We start from the raw sequence: 14778 nt of genomic DNA, 5'->3' as shown, positions 1-14778 counted from the left end.
ACTTGTTGGAAGCAGAACAAGCCATAAACACAACCGTGTACCTTATATAGTCAGACAAACGAGTTAGCAAATCACATCTAGCAGACAAGAAGCAGCATTAGCATTCATTTGGATCTGTTTTTTTGGTCACTTGGCAAATAAAAGTCCAACATTCACTCTCCTTTTAGAGAGAAATACCTAATTCTTAGCTGCTAATCCATCCACCGTGTTCACTAGCTCGTTGCTAACTTTGTCTACTGTTTGGTCCTGGGGAGGTTAGCGTACAGTTGGTCTATCAGCTGCTGCTACTGGAAACAGGGTTGATGAGAGTGGTGAGACTAAACCGATCAGTAAAGTTTCAGGCTGTGACACCAAAACAATGACCTGAAAGATGCTAAAAAAAACTCCTTTTAGTTTAGAGGGCCAGAGCTGGATGGCAATTATCTGTGGGTCTGTCACTCTGAGTCACACCTTTTACATTATACATAGTATTGTGACCTACTCCAATATAGAAATAATAATTCTGCAAGCTTTAAAGCAAAGGGCAGAGTCAGCTATCAGGGCTTTTTTGCTGCCTGCTGCTGGACTCTACAGTAAATTTGCAGCCAATGAGATTAAAAGAAACTAAAACACACTGTGGAGAATAAACATTGTAGACATTTGTCATAATGTTAATATAATGAAACAATAAGTTGTCTAGGGCGCCTTAAAATAGATTTAAGGTGCTAAAGGTCAAAAGTCTTTTTTGTTTTAGCAGCAGGTCCTTGGTCTTTTGGTCTGTCTGAAAACACTGCTGTTCAACCACATTCCTTTCCTGTACACAGTTTCCAGTCAAAGCTAGGCTCAGATGAGTGCCAGCAGGCTGTGCTAGGTCTGTTACAATTTGTTGGTAGTACTAGTTACAAATCAATACCATCCTTGCAAGGCTGACTTCAGAATGTTGAGGTATGCTGGACTTTGTGCAAACAAGATAAAGTAGCAGTCCAGAAATGGACATTAAGGGGTATCCACGCCCAAAAGGTTACAGAAAGTCAGACTGTGCAAGAGAAAATGATTTGAATTGCAGAGACGTAATTACCAATCCAAATGTCTCAGCATTTAAGCCATTCCCAGTCAGTGTCAATGTCACTTCTTATTTATAATTCCTTCCTCTTTGCAATTCAAATCCTCTCCCCCATATGATGTTCAACATTTAGTTTTCTTTGGTTGAAGTGATCATATTGTTTTGTGAGAGCACTGAGGATGGAGAGTGCATGGGGATGACACTCAGCTGACAAACACAAGCTGTCTAGGCACATGCAGTACATATGCACCGATGAATACCCTACATGCATTACAGATTAAAGGCGCTTCATATATACTCAGGTACTCAGACAGACTGCTGTAACTTAGTGTCAGTTACACGTTGAACATACAACACACAGTCCACATACTGCCAGTTCCCATTTATGCTTTGCACCATTACACTGGTCGTTCTGATTATACCGCAACATGTCAGGTCAGAGGTTAAAGAGGGTTTATACTGTGTTGGCCATTTCATGCAAAGAACTTACATATATCCCCAAGATTTTTATTCAGGGATGGAAAAGCTTCTGTAACATCAGCAGCAACACTGAACTCTCCATTGAAGTGCTGGAATTACCTTTAGTAATTGCAGAGAACATTTGCAGTTTGATGAGGAATTAATTTAAAGAACGCTTAATTGAACAAAAAGTCTTGGAAGAAATAAACGGCAAAAACAGTTTTTAATGGTTGCCATGTTTAGTGACTATCCAGTATCTGCTTGGAGGCCAATTATCTGTGCAATTAGGAGACCTAATCCTACGTGACAGCCCATATTAGCACATTACAGTGTTTACAAGATGTATGCCTATATATGAGATACAGCAAGAAACCATGAGTAAGGAGCTGAGATTTGTTCCAATGATATACATATGTGTGGTGTGCTGAGCAGAGTGTGCACTCCCTCTTATCCCTGCCTGTGTCTCAGTGCTGACAGAACTGTCTAAATGTGACTCCATAGAAAATGTGCCACATTTTCAAACACTTAGGTTCAATGTTCAAGCACATCAGTCACGGCCGGTGATTTATTGACTCAAGCTCAGGCTTTGCATTCACATCAGGATTGTAGCTGCTGCCCTTGGCTCCCAGAGGGCCGTGCTGCAGCAGGGTATCCTGGCCCAGGGCAAGAGCCTGGAGGCTCAGTGGCCTCACTGCAGGGAGGAATATGAAGAGAGGAAATGAAAGAGCTCTATATCTATGCAGCTCCCTCATTCTCTCACTGAACCGGTCACTGACTCTCATATTTATGCTCTCTCTCATTCATTCACTTAGTCTCTGACTTGCTTACCAACTCACATGGTCACTCACCATCACTAAACCCACATTCATAACTCTTGCTTGACACTTTACTTGCCTACACTGGCATTATATACAGGTGCAGGGAAAGTAGTGAGTGTTTAAGCAAAAATGAACTCATCCCCTGTTGTATCCAACCATGAAAGGTAGCTTCAAGTTTATTCTGCAACATTTTGGGACATCTGCCTTATCAAATTTTGCCATCACCCCAGTATTGATAGAATGGAATCCCATTTGTGGGGTTGAGAACAACAATCTCAACAACAGTGTGTTTTTGGAGAACCAATATCTCACTTCATACCCTGGGATGACAGTATTTTCTACTCTAGAACATAGTCCCAACAACACATGCCCATACCTGGCTGTTAGGATCACTTCATTCCTGGATCAAGTCAAATGAACTTTACTCTGATTTCACCTGAAGTAAGCAGGCACAGCCCCACTGCCGGCTCAGATGTAGTGGCACAATACACCTCTTACATTTATATTTACTCATTTGGCAGACACTTTTATCCAAGTGACTTGCATCACTAAAGCTTCAGTACAGTAGGAAACCGTGACCTAAGTACTAAGTACCACATCTATTTAATAAATGCAAGGGGATTGTTAGGGTGTTAAAGATGTTAGGAGAGGAGGGGCTCTTGGAAGAGATGAGGCCTCAAAGGACATCCCTGCTCTGATTCATTCACTAGCTTGTTCCACCTTTGCAGAACCACAGACGACAACAGTCTGGACTGTGATCGGCTTGTTTGCAGGGATGGCGATGCCAGGCGACATTCCTTGGAGAAATGCAGTGGCCGAGAAGGAGCATAAGGCTGTATGACACTTACTGAAAACATTTGCTATCCTTACAGAACGTCCGTGCTGAATGGAAATCCACACACTTGAATCTATCCCACCTCACTATTAAATCTCAATTTGCAGAGTAATTGCTGCTTAAATATATTTTGTGCTCTATTAACAGCTTTGCTGTTTTCTGTTTTCTTGTGCTATTACTGGCATGAAAACGCCATCACAGAAAATGGATATCTGTCCATTCTCCTGCAAACATAACAGGATGATTGTTAATATGCAGCACCAACTGTTTGTGTTGTGGCTATGAAAACAAAACCTTTAAGCTATGGCAGGATCTTTGCAGAAAAGGTTGTTTACTAGCTCAGTATCGGCATCTAAGATCTCAGACTCTGTCCTTCACAAGGGGAATCTCGGCCACGTCAAGGGCACTTGACACATTTCAAAAATTGCTCATGCTCCTCTTTATTTGGACTTCATTTCATCAAGATCTATCACAATGTTTCTAAGCAAACTGTTCTCATTGCTAATCTGAGCTGCCCGGAGCGTCCGTGGGGACGTGGTTAGTTGTTCAGTATGCACCTCTACAGTGATGCAGGGATTTATAGAGGCTGAAAGATGTGAAAACAGCGTGAACAGAAGGCCAGGTCAAGTGTGTGTGTTCTCTGCTGCATTTGCTTCTCTCATGGGGGTACAGTTTCATTTGTGGTTGTGAATAATGTAGCCTGGTTCCCTTGTTCTGCCAGAGGTCCAACGATGGGGAAGGCCTTGAGATACGGTCTACACGTACTTTCATTCAAGGCACCGTTTGCTTTCTGTACGTGACCAGACACACTGGAAAAGGATAAGAATGACAGAAACATGAAGACTGGAAACGTCCCAGTGGCCTCTAAGTGTTGATATGTTTCTGCTGCAGTGTTATCTTATGTGTAACCAGCTGGCAAAAAAACACTCAGCTCTTCTTTTCAATTTAAAAGATGAGCGAAAAGGACAAAATGCCTTTGAGGCCTTTGCCATTTTTTCCATCTGTGCTGCGAGCACAGGCTACGGAAGTGACGCTCGTCCTTGTCTCTGTTGTTGAAGTTGTGATTAATTACTGTATTCTGGGTCATTGCTATGAATATCCTGCTTACATCTGTCAGTTGGCTACAACTTTTAGTCATTCATTTAAGTATGGAAAAATATATAATTGAGTATATACATATACTAATATAAAGCACATGTTGTGCACAGTGTCTCTGTCCTGACCTTTACAGTTCAAAGCACTTTTTAAGATCTGTTTCCTGTAATAGAAAAAGTTTAAAGATGAAAGATTTTCATGGTTATATAAGAATTCTAAAGCAGAACTTTTTTTTCTTTTATCTCCCAAGATCCTGACGGTACGTATGTGACCCCAGTAGGTGACCCCAGCTTTATGCCACAACACCTTCAAGTACAGTGGATCAGTGCTAAATGTACTGTAAATATGCAGAATCAGGGTTTAGTCCAGAGTGCACCATAAATGTCCTGTCACTACAAACTGCCCGTCCATCTGTCCTAAGGCAGGATCAAATCTGTAAGCAAGATTTTACAAGTTATCACATTTAATCAGCACAAGCTAATTCAAATTAGTTTGAGGAGTTAACTAAACCACAACATTTGCTATCTGGTGGTAAACATGACTCACAAGTTCTGACAAAGACGGACTGAAGCAAAACACCACTTTCTATCATTTAAAATATGATTTTATAAAATATGAATCATTAATTATAATTTTAATAGCCTTTTATGGTACATTTTTAAGGTATTGTGACCCTCAAAAAAGTACTAATGGGTCCATTAGACCCCTCCCAGACAATTCTAGCTCAAACTCTGCAGTAGGTGAAATGATTTGAGCTTCTGTTTTATGTTGCGCAGTGTCTCCTTGCACTTAATGTCCTGATATCACTGTGCCACTTATACTCAAGTCAGCATTAGAGTTGTAATTGGAAATCTTAACATATCAATTATAATGAAAACACAATTAAGCGCTCATGTAACTCCAAAGATCTCAGTGCTCCTAATAATCTCATTATCACGTTATGTGATTACAGCAGGTTCTGAGGCGATCCACACAACGACAACATCTCGTTCACCAGGAACACACTCACAACTTGATCTCACTTACAGGGATGTGATGGACGTGTATAGCTGTTTTACCAGCCTCTGCTAATGTGACTATAATTGGAGTACTAAAAGCATGCACAGTCTCCGTCAGGTTAAAACCTTGTATCTCCAAAACAAATGAGAAAATTATGTTATGAACTTGATGAAAATACATTTTTGACTTTTTTGCTCTGTGTGTGTGAAAATTTCCCATCCCTGCAGCGGTATCCTAAGGACAAATTCACGATTCTGATTCAAGCACAAATTTGGTCCCATATCATGTGATCCTTGCCTAATCTTTGAAATCGAATCAAACTGGCAAGTGTAGCTGAGCTCTGCCTCTCGGTGACAGCGAGGAGCAGTCAGGTAAGGAATGGGACGGTTAGAGCCCTGAGGGGAGGCAGGCAGGGAGAGCGTTTTATGGGCACCCTCGCTTTGATCTTAACTCCCTCTGAATGGTAATCACCTGGGAAAAGGTCCCAATTATCTCCCTGAAACTCTCAGAGGTACAGTGTCCCTGTCGCTCTCCCACGGCCTCAGATTAGTCACAGACACACAACTACAGACAGGCACAGAGACACCTGCATACTGTATATGTGCAAGTACCAAACACGTTTGTGAAAGGTGAAACTACTAATTATTACTATGCTCATACCCCAACCGCTGACGCAAAGATTTAAGGAGTAGTTTGACATTTTGGGAAATATGCTTGTTTGCTGTTATACTGGGAGTAAGAAGAGAAGATAAATCTCGTCTTTCTTTGTTCAGTAGGGAGATTGGTCCAAGATGTGTTTGTTAGCTTAGCACAAACACTGGAATCTGGAGGAGACAGCTAGCACCAAACAAAAACAGAAAACATGTATTTTCATTTGGCTTTAAAATTTACTTCAATTTCCACGGCACATCAAAGAATCACCTGATTTTTGTCCAGAGTTACAAAACTATGTCAAGCTTCTAACTTTGCGGTGGGTACAACACTTCTGTTAACTAGTAACATTAACTCGCTAAACAACAATATGTCATTCTTTAATTGTACATGTGTTTAATACACAGGGTAAAACATATAAATATGACAGTTTGGAAGTTGTTGAAAGGCACTAACAAAGCCAGTCTCAGTTTTTTGCCCCTGGGAAAACACGATCTTCTGTACTAAGCTTTAACAGGTAAAACTGACGCCTATGTTCTCAAAAGTAAACAAGCATTTCCCAATATGTCGAAGTTTTCCTTTAACCTTATCCTCAAACTATAAAAGCAACCATAACTGGTTCATTCTATTTTTACTGGTTCCTCAATTTCTTGTCTATGTTAAAGTAATGATAAACACTGATATTTGGAGATGTTGTTAAGGATGTCTGGTCAATTCAAACCAAGTTACCTGGTCACTTCATGACATTTTACTCTGCTGGACATCTGGATACCAATGACAGGCAACACCCAATTCTTGGTCATGTTAAGATATGAATGAGTAGACACTGATTTCCGCCTTAACATACTAGATACATACTTTTACTGCTGCTCCTTTTTATATTCACTATGAATTGACCTGAGTAATACAGAGGTATTTTAGGTTATTATTATTAATTTTGAACTCAAGCTTTCTTTTGCATGTACCTTTATACATAATCCTAATTTAAACCCTAAATCCAAATCCTCACCACTAACCAAATAACTCACTCTCACACTGAGGGTCTAAGACATAGCTGTTCTCACAGGGATAGTAAACACACACACACACACACACACACACACACACTCTCTCTGATAAATACAGAAATACAGACACATACACACGACGTCAAACCCATTAAGTCTAACATCTCAGTGAATAAGATGCACAGTAAAAAAGACCAAGCACACACTTATTTAACACATGAACTGTGTCCTCTACTTTGGAGAGTGTCTTAAACTGGACCATTGAGCCATGTAGTTATTACCCTGAAGGCTTAAAGACAAATGCATTTTAAGTACTCACTCAGCAGGTCGCTGTGAAACATCTTCCACCTTGGCAAACCAGGAAATTACATGTTGTTTTGAAAAACAGGTATCTCGCCTCATCAAAGCGTTGCTGTTGAAAGGAAAGCCACAGCCCAGCTGACGGGTCTGAGTGCGGGTCAGCGGGCAGTTGCATTGGCAAAGGGTGGAAAAATGTGGGATCTTATTTGATGCAGAAGGTCCAGCGATGATATTGGTGATAGTGAAGTGGCTAATGCTTGATTGAGATAAAAGACTCTGTCTTGCCTTGGAGGGCTGGCTGATTACGACTCGGCAACAGATAAGAGGGCAAGAAGAGAGTGAAATGGATGGATGGATGGATAGATGGGTAGATAAATGGGCATGGCTGGCTAGGTGTGTGAACACCGGATGGATGGCGGGTGGGCTCTGCTATATCTGGGCAGTCGCACTTTACATAACACAAGCTTTTCATAGTAGGATTTCTGGAAGAGATAAAAACAATTCCAGCGGGCAGGGAGATGTGTGATCGGCCGGGTGTTTCGCCGTTGATAAACTTTTTCCCTAACAAAACATTACAAACCTCTACACAGCCGAAGGCCGCAGAAATACTCAGAGAGTTCCACTGCACCATTGCTTGGTACATTGGGGACAAGGCTTCTCCCTGAGTCACTTCTCATAATGTGATTTTCGCCCTTGAAAATGTAATCACACCCTTAAAATAAGGCTCCGAGTGAATAAATCCCCTCCAGTGTGCCTAAGTGCCGCAGTGAGATAAAAAAAAGAAAAAGCATTGAATCACTCATCCTTTTTTTTTAATGACCGTGTTAATTGTCCTTGCTTTTTCAACAGTATCATGATAATCCCAAATAAGCTGGGATGCATCATCTTTTTCACAGAATAAAAAAAAGAAATCACTTATCCTTAACCTCAGTGGAGACTGAATGTTTGGCCTGAACTTATCGAGGCCAAAATACAATCACTGATTTTACAGATTCAGGCATTTTTTACTTAATGTCTTTCACTTGATTAAATTTTTTATGTTAACATCCACTTGTCACTTTCATATTAATGTACACCACGTTCCCATAGCAGAATTGCATTGTTATCTCTCACTTAAAAAAGATTCCACTATTTATGATGCTGATTTCCACAAATCCACTCAAGTCTACCTGTGGAGAATGAGCATATCCCAATCCACCATATGCACTCACCACATTTTAGTCCTTTACTCTCGTATAAAGTGCAAAATACAAAATCTGTCTCAAATTGAGGATACCTCCACTTTCTGACACAAATTACAATCATCACTGGAACAGCTGGTTAGCTTTTAGCGTTGCAATCATTACCTCAAACTATAGCTTCCTAACAACATGGAAGCTCCATTTAAAAAGAAAAAAAAAAGTTCCAACATACCACTAACAAAACTGTGCTGTGCTTTTACTTCAAGTAGTCCACTGTGTGTGCGAGCAGTGCCAGATGCTAGTTAGCATATCGCTTGTGTGATTGCTGGGGCTGTTGACTCTATTTGACAAGCAAATGCTGCTTTTCAAAGGAAGTCAGGAGTCTATTTTTGAGATAGGAAACGAAATGAATAGTTTTTTTCCCATCATGTCAATCAAAGCTGTCCGTGTGCCCCTGCAAATGCAATTCAAACTACAAGCCTGCTAGTTTCAACACCTGAAAATTACAGCAGAGCCTAATGTCTTGACTTTCCTTATTTCCAAATCACATGAGCAACAGCAGACTATTAGAATAAGTCCCTGGAGGGTGAGCTTCCGGATGTAGCATAAGCTTAAGCAAAGAGAGTGCTTCAACATTATGCTAACAAACAAGAAAAAAGAGCAAACTTTGCACAAAATTACAAAGTTAGGAAGTTGTTATTATCACAGCAGTGGATCACATCAAATACAGAACTCACATCAGAAGGTGCAGATGATTTTCGTGGTTCACAATGGTACCATCACTTCACGCCTGTATCCTGCTTCGCATTTAAGCCTCCAAATGGCCAGTCATATCGAACAGCTGAGTTTACCACTGACAGAAGTGTACTGATGAGCTGTGTTTACGTTGAGGAATATATAAAACAACACTCCCAGCCTATGTCAGACTATCAACAGCAAAAGTTAATGGATACTGGTTTTCTCCATGTTACAACACTGTTTTGTCTTCTGTAGCTTTCTTATTCTCTTTAACTGTAAATAATACCAGGGCTCCCAAAAAATCACAATAACACATTAAATGTCCACTTGATAAAGATTTCTCCAAGGGATGATCATCTGATATTTACACTGTGTTTTTGGTCTATCTGTATAGTAGGTGGTGAGATAAGAGTGAAGAGATTTTAGCCTCTGGTCAGATTAGTCATGGCCACACTTTTCTAAGTACTATTCAAAGATCTAGTGAATGAAGATCAGAGAGTAAATATATCTGTATGAGTAGGAATAAATCACAGTATAAAGGTAAGTCCTTGTTAAAAAAAACAAACAACCAAGTTTGTTTTACTTTAATCTATGTTTGATGTTTTCTCTTTTACTTTTCTTTTGTGATTGAATCTAAGTGGGACATTTTAGACTGTTAGAAGTGCAGGGTTGGTCACTGCATTTCTGATGAATAGTCCCTGTTCAGTAATCAGATTAGCACTGTTCAGTGTTATCAGTCACTTCACAGCTGCAGTGTCCTGTAGATCTGCTTCAAATAAAACCAAAAACCTGAGTTGTGCAGTGAGAAAAGCAGAACTGAACCAACTACAGCCCCAAATTGAAATTTTGACCTGATGATGGCAGAAGATAAGATAAGGGCTCATCAACATGATAAAATTTCAGCCTGAAGGGGACATTAATGTCAGTAGTTTTTGAGATATATTAGTCAGTAGCAACAGACCGACACTGCCATCCTTACTGAGAGGATGAGTAAAAGTCCATGAATCTGTCTAATATTATTCTGAATAAACAAAATGACAAAATCAGACGATAGGAAAGAAATAAATCTAAATCTAAGATGCTCCTTTTTAAAATGCAACAATGGCCTAAGGTCTGGTAATGAAACAGTGGCTAATGGAAACAAGGGCTATGTAGGAAGAGAAAAATTGAAAAATAGCTCCTTTAAAGAAAATCATGATGTTTTTCAGTGACAAGCAGTAAGAGCAAAACATATGCATAAGATGCATATTATCCCCACACTGCAATCAGAGTACCCTGAGAGCTCCTATTGTCGGGATTACACTGAATGCTAAACTACATGAGTGCCAGAGATGGTATAGGTATGGGAGGTAGATGTCTGTCATGGATATGATGGTCTGTCAGTTTGCCTGAAACATTATGCAATTGTTGTCTTGCAAGAGGAGCAGTTTCCCTGCAGAGGAGGAAGGTGCACGAGCTGCGTAGCTGGCAACACTGTCCTTGTTAGCTGTGCCTAACGCCTCAGCTGCTCTGTTGTAATTCTGCTCCCTTCAGACCAGCTCATCTCACTTGTGATTACACAGGGGGCACAGAAATCCTTGGATTCTTACCTGCACACGTGATCATAAATGCAAATAAAATATTCATGAAAACACACACCATGTTCATATACTGGTGCACACGGCATACAGAGGATCTCATATGCTGCAGATTTATATGCATGCATACTGCATAAGCACAACAGCATGCACATATTCACATGTGCATCCACACACATGAGAAACACACACAAAACCTCACACATCACATTCATATGTGCACACCCACTTTAGATATTCTATACTGTTCTAGTCAGTTCCATTTTGTGCTCAGAATGACAGCTGAATGCACTTTTGTTTTGACCACAGTATCGATTTAAAGTGTTGAAACACTGAGGGGATTCACACATTCAGGACCCTGTGGTCTTCACTCTGTAGCAAACAGATACACATGTTTTAAAAGTGCCAGGTTACTGCTCTGTTGTACTTCTGTTTGGTTAAACCCAGCTGTCTGAAAGCAGGGCGCCCTGCCAGAGCACACCTGCCCTCTGAACCCCTGGACAGCGAAGCTAGCACCAATCACAGTCCCTCAATGCATCATTAGTAAATGGACTGACCTTTATATCAAAATACAAACAACAACTTATTCAGGTCAAGCCCCCTTAAAGGCGTCTGCACTGCGCTGAATTAAAAAAAGTGACAGGATGATGGATAATCCACATAGGCGAGCTGGCCCAGACTCAGTTCACTAACCAGTGCTCCTCGCCTCTGGGTAGAGGTAGACTGCTGGAGCAGAGATGCCCTATTTCTGCAGGAAATAAGGAGGAAGGAGTGGGAACAGAAGCAAAAAGGGAAGCCCTGGTTGTGATCACCTTGATAACAGTGAAGGCAAGGAGTGGGGGATATTAACGTGAAGAAGAGAACAGTAGGCTCCAGGTTTAACAGAGATTTACCACCCCAGTAGAGCACCTATGCTCCTCCAACAGGCCCAAACGATCCCATTTAATTGGAATGATTTGGCTGACCAGTGCAGCCTCTGCCAGTCTGCAGCCCCGGAGGAATCAGAAGAGAAGGAGAAGAGAAGGAGAAAGGAAGAAAAAGGCGGAGGACGTGGAAAGCGTGAAGGGAGGGGAGGCGCAGGAAATGCTGTCCGGCTGTTGATGAGCTCTAGCTACGAGAGCCGTTAGCCACCCTGTTAAAATGCTCTTCTTATCTTAACACCAGGAAATGGATCTCTTTGTTTAAAACGGATTCTGGGGGAAGAAATCGTTATGTGAGAAATGTATCTCAAGCATACTTCTGCATTACCCTTAAGTCTTAAAGTGCCATGGAACTTATCTCCAAAAGTGCTGTTTTCTGGCTTTGAAAAGCTGTGGAGAGGCACTGACGCTTGGGAAGACACAAATCTTATTTGTGACCTTGTGGTTCAGCTTTCTGAACATTTTATTTCTATGCTAAGCAAAGGTCATACTGTAGTGAAAACGGTTAAAATGTAAATTCTTTGTTGGTGTGAAAATACAGGCTACTTGTAAAGAAATGTCACATCTTGTTTCACAACAGTTTTGGTGTGTCAGTGGATGTGAAACCCTGTTAACATAAAGCCTGTCACACAAAACTGCCAATTCTCAGCTATAAAAGAGTCACCGATCCAAGCAATAAACAGCACGGTGATGTTGCAGTAAACTTATTTTAAGGTAGTTTCTGTCCAGAGCAGTGAGTCTGAGGAGTTTGATTCTCTTTCTCAGGACACGTTTAGGTACATTTTGTATTTTTTATTAGTCATCCATGTCAAGTTTTATGTATTTTGCTGTCTCTGCTGCCAACAGACTGTAAACAACTAATAACAACTAATAACTGCAAAGCTGACAGGCATCAACAGACACAGTGGGACTGTTATTCGGAGGCCCATAAGCATCTGGATGAGCCTTATGTGTTTAAAATTCCCAGCTTTGACACCAGATAGACAGTAAACCACAAATCTCTGTCTTCAACTTAAGTCAATTTTTTATATTCTGTATTGCCAAATCATGACAGACATGATCTCAGGGCATTTTTCACATAGTGCAGGTCGACACTGTACTCTTTATAATATTCTTTATAGAGACCCAACATTCTCCCATGAGACAACACTTAAACTCAATTTTAATGGGAATAAACCTTGAGCAGAACTGGGCTCTGGGTGCTTTGGCCGGTTGGTTTGAGAAAGGAAGAGAGGGGGAGAGGAGAGAGAGACCAATAATAATAATCATAATTGGGGGCAGTAGGTGTCTTGCAAGCACAGATCCAGACTCTACAGCTCCGGAGGCAGAAAAACCTGCAGAAAGCGAGAGGAGGAGAGACAAGAGAGACGAGGAAGCACAAAACTACAGAAGAGAGAAGGAGCCAAGCTGGTAACATGCATTATTGGGATATAAATGCCTACAGACGGAGAGGGAGATGAGGAGGGAGGAGCTTGGTGCGTTGTTGCAAGTCACCCAACAGTCTAGACCTATAGCAGCATAACTGCAGCATAACTGAGGGGATGATTCAGGCAAGCCTGAGCCTTGAACACAAAAAGGAAAAGTTTAATGCTACTCTGAAACATGGACAGGGTGTCTGCCTCCTGGACCCAAACTGGTGGATGTTTCCACAGGAGAGGAGCCTGATAGCTGAGGGCAGAGGGAGTAAGGCTGCATTCTGGGGGCGGAGTAATATGGTACTATGAGCTCTTTCAGATATGATGGGGTCTGACCATTAAGGGCTTTGAAGGTTAAATTCTATTCTGGATTTTACAGCGAGCCACTACAGAGAAGCAAATATGTTCTTTTCAGTAAAAGCAGCAGCATTCTGGATCAGGTGGAGAGTCCTTACAGATTTCTTTGGGTGAAGGAATTGTAATAATCAAGCCTAGAAATAAGAAAAGCATTTTTTCACTATCTTCTTGAGACAGGATGTGCCTGATTTTTGTAAAGTTGTAGGTGAAAAAAAGCAGTCCATGAAATTTGTTAGAGGACAAACCGAGATCAAAGAAACCTCTAGGATTCCTTGCGGTGATGCAGGAGGTCAGGGGCATTGCCATCTAGACGAATTATATCATTAGATAATGTGTCTCTAAGGTGCAGAACAGAACAATGACTTCAACGTTGTCTGAGTCTTAATATCTTAATAGCAGAAAATTGCAGGTCTTCATGTCCTTAAGGCAAGCTTGAAGTTTAGCTAACAAAAACAGTTTATGGAGTGTTTCCTTATAACATTGCCTAAAAGAGGAATATACAAGCTAAATAGTGTCGGTCCAAGCAGAGAACCTTGTGGAACTTTGCGACTACCTTTTGTGCATATGAAAGATTCATCATTAACATGTGAAAATTGAAATCGATGTAATAAATAGGACATAAACCAGCTTAGTGTGGTTCCTTTAATGCCAAACAAATGTTCCAGCCTCTAATAGGATGTGATGGTCAATAGCTTCAAATGCAGCACTAAGATCGAACAAGACAAATACAGAGACAAATACAGAGACAAGTCCTTTGTCTGATGCAATTAGAAGGTCATTTGTAACTTTCATGAGTACTTTCTTTGTGTCTAAATCCTGACTGACAATCCTCCAATGAACCATTGTTCACTGCTTTCTTAAAGATCTTAGAGACAAAAGGAAGGTTAGATATAAGTCTATAGGTGGCTAACACTTCTGATCAAGAATAGGCTTTTTAAGAAGAAGGTTTAATTACAGCCATTAGTTATGGCTACTTTAAAGGCTGTGGTATACAGCCTAGTAATCAAGACAGATTGGGATTAGGTAGAAATCGCTGAAATTAGTTGGTGGAGGTTGCCGGTTGAGGGCAGGAGGTGGTGAGTTTTGTCTCTAATAGTTCGAATTTTATTATTAAAGAAGCTCATGAAGTCGTTACCACTGAGAGCTACAGGAATACATGGATCAATAGAGCTATGACTCTATGTCAGCCTGGCTACAGTACTGAAAATAAACCTAGGGTTGTTTTCACTTTCCTCCACTGATGATGAATAATACAGAGGGCCTTCCTATATGTTTCAGACTGTGAGTGAGATTCTTCCAGTTTGGTGGAACGCCATATCCTTAAAGCGATGTTTGCTTTAATTTGCAGGTTTGGGAGTTAAACCATGGACTACTGTCTTTTTTT

At 40.8% G+C, this 14778-nt stretch overlaps 1 protein-coding gene across 4 annotated transcripts in view; it reads right to left on the bottom strand.

Annotated features, from left to right (window-relative positions):
• The window catches only part of gfra4a (GDNF family receptor alpha 4a), a 266508-nt gene that overhangs the window by 84936 nt on the left and 166794 nt on the right, over positions 1-14778 (bottom strand). The window lies entirely within an intron of this gene.

This window comes from Trachinotus anak, unplaced genomic scaffold (genome assembly GCF_046630095.1).
Source record: "Trachinotus anak isolate AG129_WGS33_773 ecotype Australia unplaced genomic scaffold, CSIRO_AGI_Tana_v1 ptg000015l, whole genome shotgun sequence".
NCBI lineage: Eukaryota > Metazoa > Chordata > Actinopteri > Carangiformes > Carangidae > Trachinotus > Trachinotus anak.
This window is presented reverse-complemented; position numbering and strand designations above follow the sequence as displayed.